The sequence below is a fragment of the Pseudophryne corroboree genome, chromosome 3 (genome assembly GCF_028390025.1).
Source record: "Pseudophryne corroboree isolate aPseCor3 chromosome 3, aPseCor3.hap2, whole genome shotgun sequence".
NCBI classification, from domain to species: Eukaryota; Metazoa; Chordata; class Amphibia; order Anura; family Myobatrachidae; genus Pseudophryne; species Pseudophryne corroboree.
In genome coordinates, this window is record NC_086446.1 from 143,823,670 (window position 1) to 143,832,725 (window position 9,056).

The 9,056-nt window shown below is 43.6% G+C and overlaps 1 non-coding gene across 1 annotated transcript; it reads right to left on the reverse strand.

The window, feature by feature from the left end:
* Positions 1-8,525: 8,525 nt before the first annotated feature.
* On the reverse strand, positions 8,526-8,599 carry TRNAY-AUA (transfer RNA tyrosine (anticodon AUA)). Its single transcript has one exon. It is a non-coding gene; the product is annotated as a tRNA-Tyr (tRNA).
* Positions 8,600-9,056: the final 457 nt, after the last annotated feature.

Consider the following 9,056-nt stretch of genomic DNA (forward strand, 5'->3'; position numbering starts at 1 on the left):
ATTGGGTGACTATTACAATACCCACTGTTGCTGTCTGTAAAATGATGGATTTATAGATTGCTCTGCCGAGATATGTTTTTTTTTCTAAAATGCACCACAGGTATGGATGGATAGTATACTTGATGACACAGAGGTAGGTAAAGCAGTGGCCTACTGTACCGTACTGCTATATATTATATTATTTATTATTATTATCCTTTATTTATATGGCGCCACAAGGGTTCCGCAGCACCAAATTACAGAGTACATAAACAAATAATCAAACAGGAAAACAGCAACTTACAGTTGATGACAATATAGGACAAGTACAGGGTAAATAAACATAGCTACATCAGCAGATGACACTGGAATAAGTATCAGGTGGCAGAAGACTGCTGGATTTGGTGCAGCTGAAGATTATTAAAGTAAGAAAAGAGTAAGCACATGAGGGAAGAGGGCCCTGCTCATGAGAGCTTACATTCTAAAGGGGAGGGGTAGACAGACAGGGGTGAGACAGATGGGGTACATAGAGAGCGTGGAACAGAGGTTTAGGATGAGATTTGGCTGGGTTTGGTGAAGAAGTGGGTCTTGAGAGCCCATTTGAAGTTTTGTAGAGAGGTGGAGAGTCTGAGGGGGAGAGGTAGGGAATTCCAGAGAAGTGGTGCAGCACGTGAAAAATCTTGGAGGTAGGAGTGGGAGGAAGTAATCCGTAGGCAGGAGAGTCGGCGTGCATTAGCAGAGCGAAGAGGATGGGTGGGAGTGTAAAGCGAGATAAGATCAGAGATGTAGATGGGAGAGGAGTGGGTGAGGGTTTTGTAAGCAAGTGTGAGAAGCTTGAAATGGATTCTGAAAAAGAAGGGGAGCCAGTGAAGGACTAGTAAGAGAGGAGAGGAGGACGTAGTGCATTTGGTGAGGAAAATGAGCCGGGCAGCAGCATTGAGGATAGATTGGAGTGGAGAGAGGTATTTGTCAGGAATGCCAGTCAGGAGGAGATTACAGTAGTCCAGTCTGGAGATGACCAGTGAGTGGATAAGAGTCTTAGTAGCATCCTGGGTCAGAAAGGGTCTGATCCTGGAAATATTTTTTAGATGAAAACGGCAGGTTTGTGAGAGGTGCTGAATGTGTGGTTTGAAGGAGAGGGAGGAGTCAAGGATTACTCCAAGACAGCGCACTTGGGGGGTAGAGGAGATAGTAGTGCCATCAATAGATAATGAGATTGTAGGAGGTGAGGTTATGCGGGAGGGAGGGAAGATGATAAGCTCGGTCTTAGACATGTTAAGTTTAAGAAAGCGCTGGGACATCCAGGAAGAGATAGCAGAGAGACAGTTGGAGATACGAGTGAGGAGAGTAGGGGAGAGGTCTGGAGAGGAAAGATAGATTTGAGTGTCATCAGCATAGAGATGATATTGGAAACCAAAAGAACTAATGAGCTTACCTAGTGAGGACGTATAGAGAGAGAAGAGGACCAAGGACAGAACCTTGGGGTACCCCTACAGTTAGTGGAAGTGAGGGGGAGGTGGAGTCATGAGAGGAGACAGAGAATGAACGGTCAGAAAGGTAGGACGACAACCAAGAGAGGGCAGTGTTACGCAGACCAATGGAGTGAAGGATTTGCAGTAGGAGAGGATGGTCCACAGTGTCAAAAGCAGCAGAGAGATCAAGTAGAATAAGTAGAGAGTAGTGTCCCTTAGATTTAGCAGCATGGAGGTCATTGCATACTTTTGTAAGGGCAGTTTCAGTGGAGTGGAGAGGATGGAAGCCAGACTGGAATGGGTCAAGCAGTGAGTGTGAGGAAAGAAAGGAAGTAAGGCGGTTGTAGACAATACGCTCAAGGAGTTTGGAGGCAAAAGGGAGAAGAGAGATGGGTCGGTAGTTGGAGAGAGTGTTTGGATCAAGGGTAGGTTTTTTAAGAATAGGAGAGATGAGAGCGTGCTTGAAGGCAGAGGGGACAGTGCCTGATGAGAGGGAGAGATTGAGAAGGTGGGAAAGATGGGAACAAGCAGAAGAAGAGATGTGGCAGAGGAGGCGGGAGGGGATAGGGTCAAGTGGGGAGGTGGTGAGGGGACAGGAACGAATGAGGGCCATGACTTCCTCTCCAGATGCATGGGAGAAAGATGACAGAGTTGGTGCGAGGGATGGGGAGGGTTGGTAAGGGATGGGAGAAGGCTGGTTACTGATAGTCTGGTGTGATGTGATGTCCTGACGTATGGAGTCAATTTTGGATGTGAAGTAAGTGGCAAAGTCAAGAGCAGAGAGTGAGGAAGGGAGACGAGGTGGAGGTGGGCAGAGGAGTGAGTTGAGAGTGGCAAAGAGGCGCCGGGGGTTGGAAGACTGGGAGGAGATGAGGTTCTTGAAGTATGACTGTTTAGCAAGAGAAAGGGCAGCACTGAAGGATGAGAGCATAAGTTTGAAATGGAGGAAGTCTGCCTTAGAGCGTGATTTCCTCCAGTGTCGCTCAGCAGTACGTGAGCATTTTTGCAGATATCTGGTGCATTTGGTGTGCCAGGGTTGAGGTGTTAATTTGCGAGGGTGAACAGTGGTTGGTGGAGCAACAGAGTCAAGAGCAGAAGTAAGGGAAGCATTGTATGTGGAAGTGGCTTGTTCAGGGCATGAGAGAGAGAGAGAGAGAGAGAGAGAATAGGAGAGAGAAGTGAGTCAAACAGGGAGGAAAGGAATGTGGTGTCAATAGCTTCAATGTTACGCTTAGTGATGGTAGCCTTAGGAGGTTGAGATGGGGAAGTCGAGAGAGATAGGTTGAAGGAGAGCAGGTGGTGGTCAGAGAGGGGAAATGGGGAGTTGGAAAAATCAGAAATATCACAGCGGTGAGTGAAGACCAGATCCAGTGAGCTCCCATTCACATGGGAGGGTGAGGAGGTCCACTGGGAGAGACCAAGTGAAGAGGTGAGGTTAAGGAGTTTAGAGGCAGGGGATTGTGTGGGGATGTCAATAGGGATGTTGAAATCGCCTAGGATAATGGTGGGAATGTCAGAAGAGAGGAAGTGAGGAAGCCAGGAAGGAAGCAAAGTTGTCGATGAATTTGGAAGCAGTGCCAGGGGGGCGGTAAATGACAGCTACTCTAAGATGGACTGGTTGGAAGAGACATATGGAGTGGACCTCAAATGTAGATAATATAAGGGATGGTTCTGGTGGTATGAGTTGGTAGGAGTAACTAGAAGGTAAAAGGACCCCAACACCACCCCCATGGCGACCCCCAGGTCGGGGTGTGTGTGTGAATGTAAGGCCCCCAGCAGAGAGAGCAGCAGCAGAAGTAGTGTCAGAGGGCGTAATCCAAGTTTCAGTAATGGCTAGTAGGTGTAGGGAGTTGGAAATGAAAAGGTCATGAGTGGGGACCAGTTTGTTACAAACGGATCTGGCATTCCAGAGGGCACAGGATAGGGGGTATGAGTTTGTGGGAGAGATGTGAATTAGATTTTCAGGGTTGCTGTAGCGATGAGGTGGGATTAACTTTGAGGGCAGGGATGAGAGAGTAGTGATGGTACGGGTGCCTGAGATAGGAGGGGAAACTGCAGGAGGTGGGCAGGGAGGGAGGTCAGTGTGATGTGGATGGGGGTGTGGGGTGGTGACAGGGAAGGGAGAGAGGGAGCAGGGCTGAGTTGTGGGGTAGCAGGACCATGGGGCAGAGGTGAATGAAAGTGGGGTAACAGGAAAGGTGGGGGAAGGAAGCAGAGGGATGGAGGGGAGACAGAGGAGGAGGTGGAGGAGACTAGGGGGGGGAAGGATAAAGATACATTATTAGGTAGACACTGAGTGATGTGGGGAGTATAAGAAAGCATTGACATAGTGTTAAGTAGGTAAATAGGTTGAGGGAAAGTGGAAGTAGGAGAGGAGACTGTAAGGGAATCCGAGCAGAAGAATTGTAGAAATGCAGGTGAGAAAAGCAGTGTAGGCTCAAGGGGTGTAGATTTAGTATGAAATGAGTCAAAAGTGTAGATAAAGTGGGTGCAGAAATGTATTTGGAGTGTAAGAAATGAAAGGATTGTGAGAGGTTTAAGAAGCAATGGTAATTATGTTAGATGTTTTAAGTGTTTGCAGGTAAAATTGCATTGGTGCAGCTGTGCTTAAAAAACAAAATTACAATAATACAGATACAGGCATTTGTAGGTGAAATGGATGGTTTATGAAATGTCCAAGTAAGGTAGTTCTGTGCTATGTAATCAGATGCAACAATCAGGAGGTGAGTGATCTGAGGAGTAAGTGACTCACATTTGTTATTAGTTCTTCGGTTTCTTTGTTTTGTTAGATTGGTGTGCTTCTGTTTTCCTTCTTTTTCACTTCGATTGAACGCTAATTGAACACTGCTGTTATGTGTCAATTTTATCATGCTTTTATAAAAATGCACGCTTAGATCAATAAATGCACAGCCAAATGGCTTTGCACAGCCTACACCATTGGACTTTAGTAGAAGACTATTACAAGTGAAACCAATAATTGAAATCTGTAACCACACCCCACCCCCTCAAATGCCAGGCAATAAATTACCTTAAAAACAACAACCAGGCATTCCACAAAGATTAAACTGGGTCTATATCATTTAAAACTTTAAATAAGTACTTCAAAATCACATACTATGCAATAATGTTTCAATTTGCATTACCCAGCAGAATTAGCTTTGCATATATAGATATAGTGCAGCAGAATAGATTGGTGGTTGTAGTCAATTGTAATTACCCAGCAGAATTAGCTTTGTAGATATAGTGCAGCAGAATAGATTGGTGGTTGTAGTCAATTGTAATTACCTGTAGGTGACAAGAAGAGAAGAAACGTCAATTCACAATCGATATCAGCTGAAGATAAATTAACGCTGATTGAACGCTGCGTTATGTGTCAATTTTATCACGCTTTGATAAAAATGCATGCTTAGATCAATAAATGCACAGCCAAACAGCTTTGCACATCCTACACCATTGGACTTAAGTAGAAGTCTGGTGGTCAGCAAAATTTTGCACTGTCCTCCTACTATATATAGTGCGCACAACTACTAAAATACACCACAGGTATGGATGGATAGTATACTTGACGACACAGAGCTAGGTAGAGCAGTGGCCTACTGTACCGTATTGCTATATATTATATACTGGTGGTCAGCAAAATTCTGCCCTGTCCTCCTACTATATATACTGCGCACAACTACTAAAATACACCACAGGTATGGATGGATAGTATACTTGACGACACAGAGGTAGGTAGAGCAGTGGCCTACTGTACCGTACTGCTATATATTATATACTGGTGGTCAGCAAAATTCTGCCCTGTCCTCATACTATATAATACAATGCAGAACAGATATGGAGCATTTTTCAGGCAGAGAACGTAGATATTTTCAGCACACTGAGCACAGATATTTGCAAGCACACGGAGCACAGATATTTGCAGCACACTGAACACAGAAACTGAGAAAACGCTGCACGTCCTCTCCCTATCATCTCCAATGCACAAGTGAAAATGGCGGCGACGCGTGGCTCCTTATATAGAATAGAATAGCTGCTGACGGGCACGATTGAGGGAGGAAAGGGACATTTGAATCCAGCCCATAGATGCAATGTGAATATGTAATTTGTACCTTCCTATCTTAAAATGTATATACAGTGTATATGTCACAACTGAGGGCCTGAGCTGACTGGAGGCAGCCTCAGTTGTAGGGGCTGAGGTGTAGTGGAACCTGGGAGGTTGTATCAGACCCCTGGACATGTAAGTTAAATGTAGAAGAATTGCCCGAAGGCGTGCCCACGACAACCAGGATAAAAGTCAATGATGTTTATTTTGACAAACTCCATGCATCACAGCAGTAATAAAAGAGAAACATAAAATCAGCAGAGAAATAATACAGTTCCTGGGTACTACAGGAGGACAAGGACCACAGGGCTCTGGTAGTATGAGACAGTTCTTATTATCTTCTAGTTGGAAAGTCCTTACCAGGCCCGACTGTAGCAATGGAGATAGCCCAGGATCATACTAGCTGGTGTTCCAGGAAAAGCTGGGCTGCTGTGGATAAAATGGCTGCTGTGGGTACTGGCTGAAACCAGACTGATGTAAGCACGGAGTGGATTGCTGGATGGAACCAGCCAAATAATAAATGAAGCTTGAGAGCGATGAAATATGATTGATATATGGAGTTTGAGAGCGGTGAAATAATAGTGCCGGTGGTGAGTGGTAATCTGCGGAAATGATACCGGCACTTTAAGAAGAGCTGATCTCTGCTGGAAGCTAGGCTGGAAGCAGGTAAATCTGTAACTGGAAACAGATGAGTCCCAGAGGACTGGAGAGTCAGGCTGCACCGCAGGTGGTAGACTAGAGCGGGTCTCTTTAGTGGAGGTTTGGAGATGGTAACTGGAACCTGGAAAACAACCACGGGAGAGAGACAAACTGGAACTAGGTTTGACAACCAAATCACTGACGCCTTCCTTGCTCAGGCACAGAATACTTATACCTGCAGCAAGGAAGGGATTGGCTAGGCAATTATGCAGATTACAATGGAAACAGCGGATTGGTGGAAATGAACAGGTGACAGAATCCAACATGGCTGCGCCCATGCAGACACTTGGAGGGAAGATTGGTTTGATAATCCATGTGGGAACTTTAACAGCAATGGCGGCGCCGGCCACAGTAAACAGGAGACGCCAGACTGATGAGTGCACATTTGAACCACGCGGGCAACAGCGGAGGCCGCGGCTGACATAAGCGCCACTCTGACATCCTGCATGCAGAAACTCAGGGATGGCGGCGGAGGCCGCGGGAGATGCCATTCAAGATGTAACATGGCGCCGCTGTGACAGCGTCTCAGAGTGACAGGAGAGGAGGCAGGAATGGGGACATCAGAATAACAGATGGGATCCGGTCCTGGAGCGCTGAGCCAGCCTTAGGAGGCATCTGAAAGGTAAGTTATGGCGTCCAGATACCCGAATCGTGACAGTATACACTAGAGGTCTTTCCGAACCCCCTATTCCTAACATTGTAATTTGCTTTAGGGCGCACCTCCAATTAGTCTAGTGTTTCTTGCTGCCTTTCCAATGAAGCAAGTTTAATTTAGTAATAGGTGAAAAACCATCCCATCAAAGGTGTTAATCAGAGACTTGGCTTTGTGGACACTTTTCAGAGAACAACTTTGTTAGCATAAAAGTAAAGCCAGAAAATGAAGAGCTGTTTAATCACTCAATTGGATTTTTTTGCCAGCATATTTCTTTTTCTCTGCAACCCACTGCTAAATTGTGCTTCCTAGCTGTTTTTATAAAATCACTGAATCAAATCTAACTCTGATTACATCAGAGAAGGCCAGGTACCCTACACCATTACAGGGGGTTTGAAATTTTGACTTGTCTACTTAAAGATCACCAAAATCTAATCACAAGGTCAATTACGTCCCTGAGTGGGATTGAACCACCAACCTTTTGGTTAATAGCCGAACACACTAACCGATTGCGCCACAGAGACACTTTGCAAAAAGTACATACTGACAAAGGCTAATAAGCATTTATCTAGAACGTTTCCTAGAAAAACTTTAAAAAGTCAATAATCTGGAGAGTTTTTGTAAGATGTTTCTTCCATCAACCAACGAAGAAACACATTGGTACTTTTCCATGATGAGTGAGTGCTTCAGGTTCTCTTGCACTTACATGTGCAGCAGAGTACTGCAATGGAAGCATGCTGGGCCCATAACCCAGAGGTAGGCAGATTGAAACTATCCTCTGCTATATGCATTTTTTTTTTGTTAATTAAAGTAATCCAAAACTGGGATTGATATTTTGGTTCTTTTATTTTTACTTAAAGTACAATAACTTTTACCATTTTAATTTGTTTTAATAGTATATTGCCAGTATTGTTTTCTTTCAAAAATCCACTTAATTTTCTTTACCCTATTATTAAAATGGTAATTGACAAAAACAAACTACATTGTCACCAGAAGAGCAATACAAAATGTACAAGTAATATATTAAAATCATCTTTCCAGCTTGAATTTCAATGATGCATTGGGGCAACGATTTTGTTATCAACATCTTCACCCTTAAATAAAGATTTTCTTAATTCCTTACCTGTGTGCTAATTAGATATCACCTTGTTTTCACAATAAACAGACTTCCACATGAGAAAGCAGCAAGGATGCAGTGGCGTTAATGTTTCCTGGTGTCAACCTGTATTATTTCAGTAGACATTGAAATGAGGATGCATCTTGCTGCCTTTCCAATGAAGCAAATTTAATTTAGTAATAGGTGAAAAACCATCCCTACAAAGGTGTTAATCAGAGACTTGGCTTTGTGGACACTTTTCAGAGAACAAATTTGTTAGCATAAAAATAAAGCCAGAAAATGAAGAGCTGTTTAATCACTCAATTGGATTTTTTTGCCAGCATATTTCTTTTTCTCTGCAACCCACTGCTAAATTGTGCTTCCTAGCTGTTTTTATAAAATCACTGAATCAAATCTAACTCTGATTACATCAGAGAAGGCCAGGTACCCTACACCATAAGAGGGGGTTTGAAATTTTGACTTGTCTACTTAAAAATCACCAAAATCTGATAACAAGGTCAATTACGTCCCTGGGTGGGCTTGAACCACCAACCTTTTGGTTTATAGCCGTACACACTAACCGATTGCGCCACAGAGACACTTTGCAAAAGTCCATACTGACAAAGGCTAATAAGCATTCATCTAAAACGTTTCCTAGAAAAACTTTAAAAAGTCAATAATCTGGAGAGTTTTTGTAAGATGTTTCTTCCATCAACCAACGAAGAAACACATTGGTACTTTCCCATGATGAGTGAGTGCTTCAGGATCTCTTGCACTTACATGTGCAGCAGAGTACAGCAATGGAAGCATGCTGGGCCCATAACCCAGCGGTAGGCAGATTGAAACTATCCTCTGCTATATGCATTTTTTTTTTGTTAAAGTAATCCAAAACTGGGATTGATATTTTGGCTCTTTTATTTTTACTTAAAGTACAATAACTTTTACCATTTTAATTTGTTTTAATAGTATATTGACAGCATTGTTTTCTTTCAAAAATCCACTTAATTTTCTTTACCCTATTATTAAAATGGTAATTGACAAAAACAAACTACATTG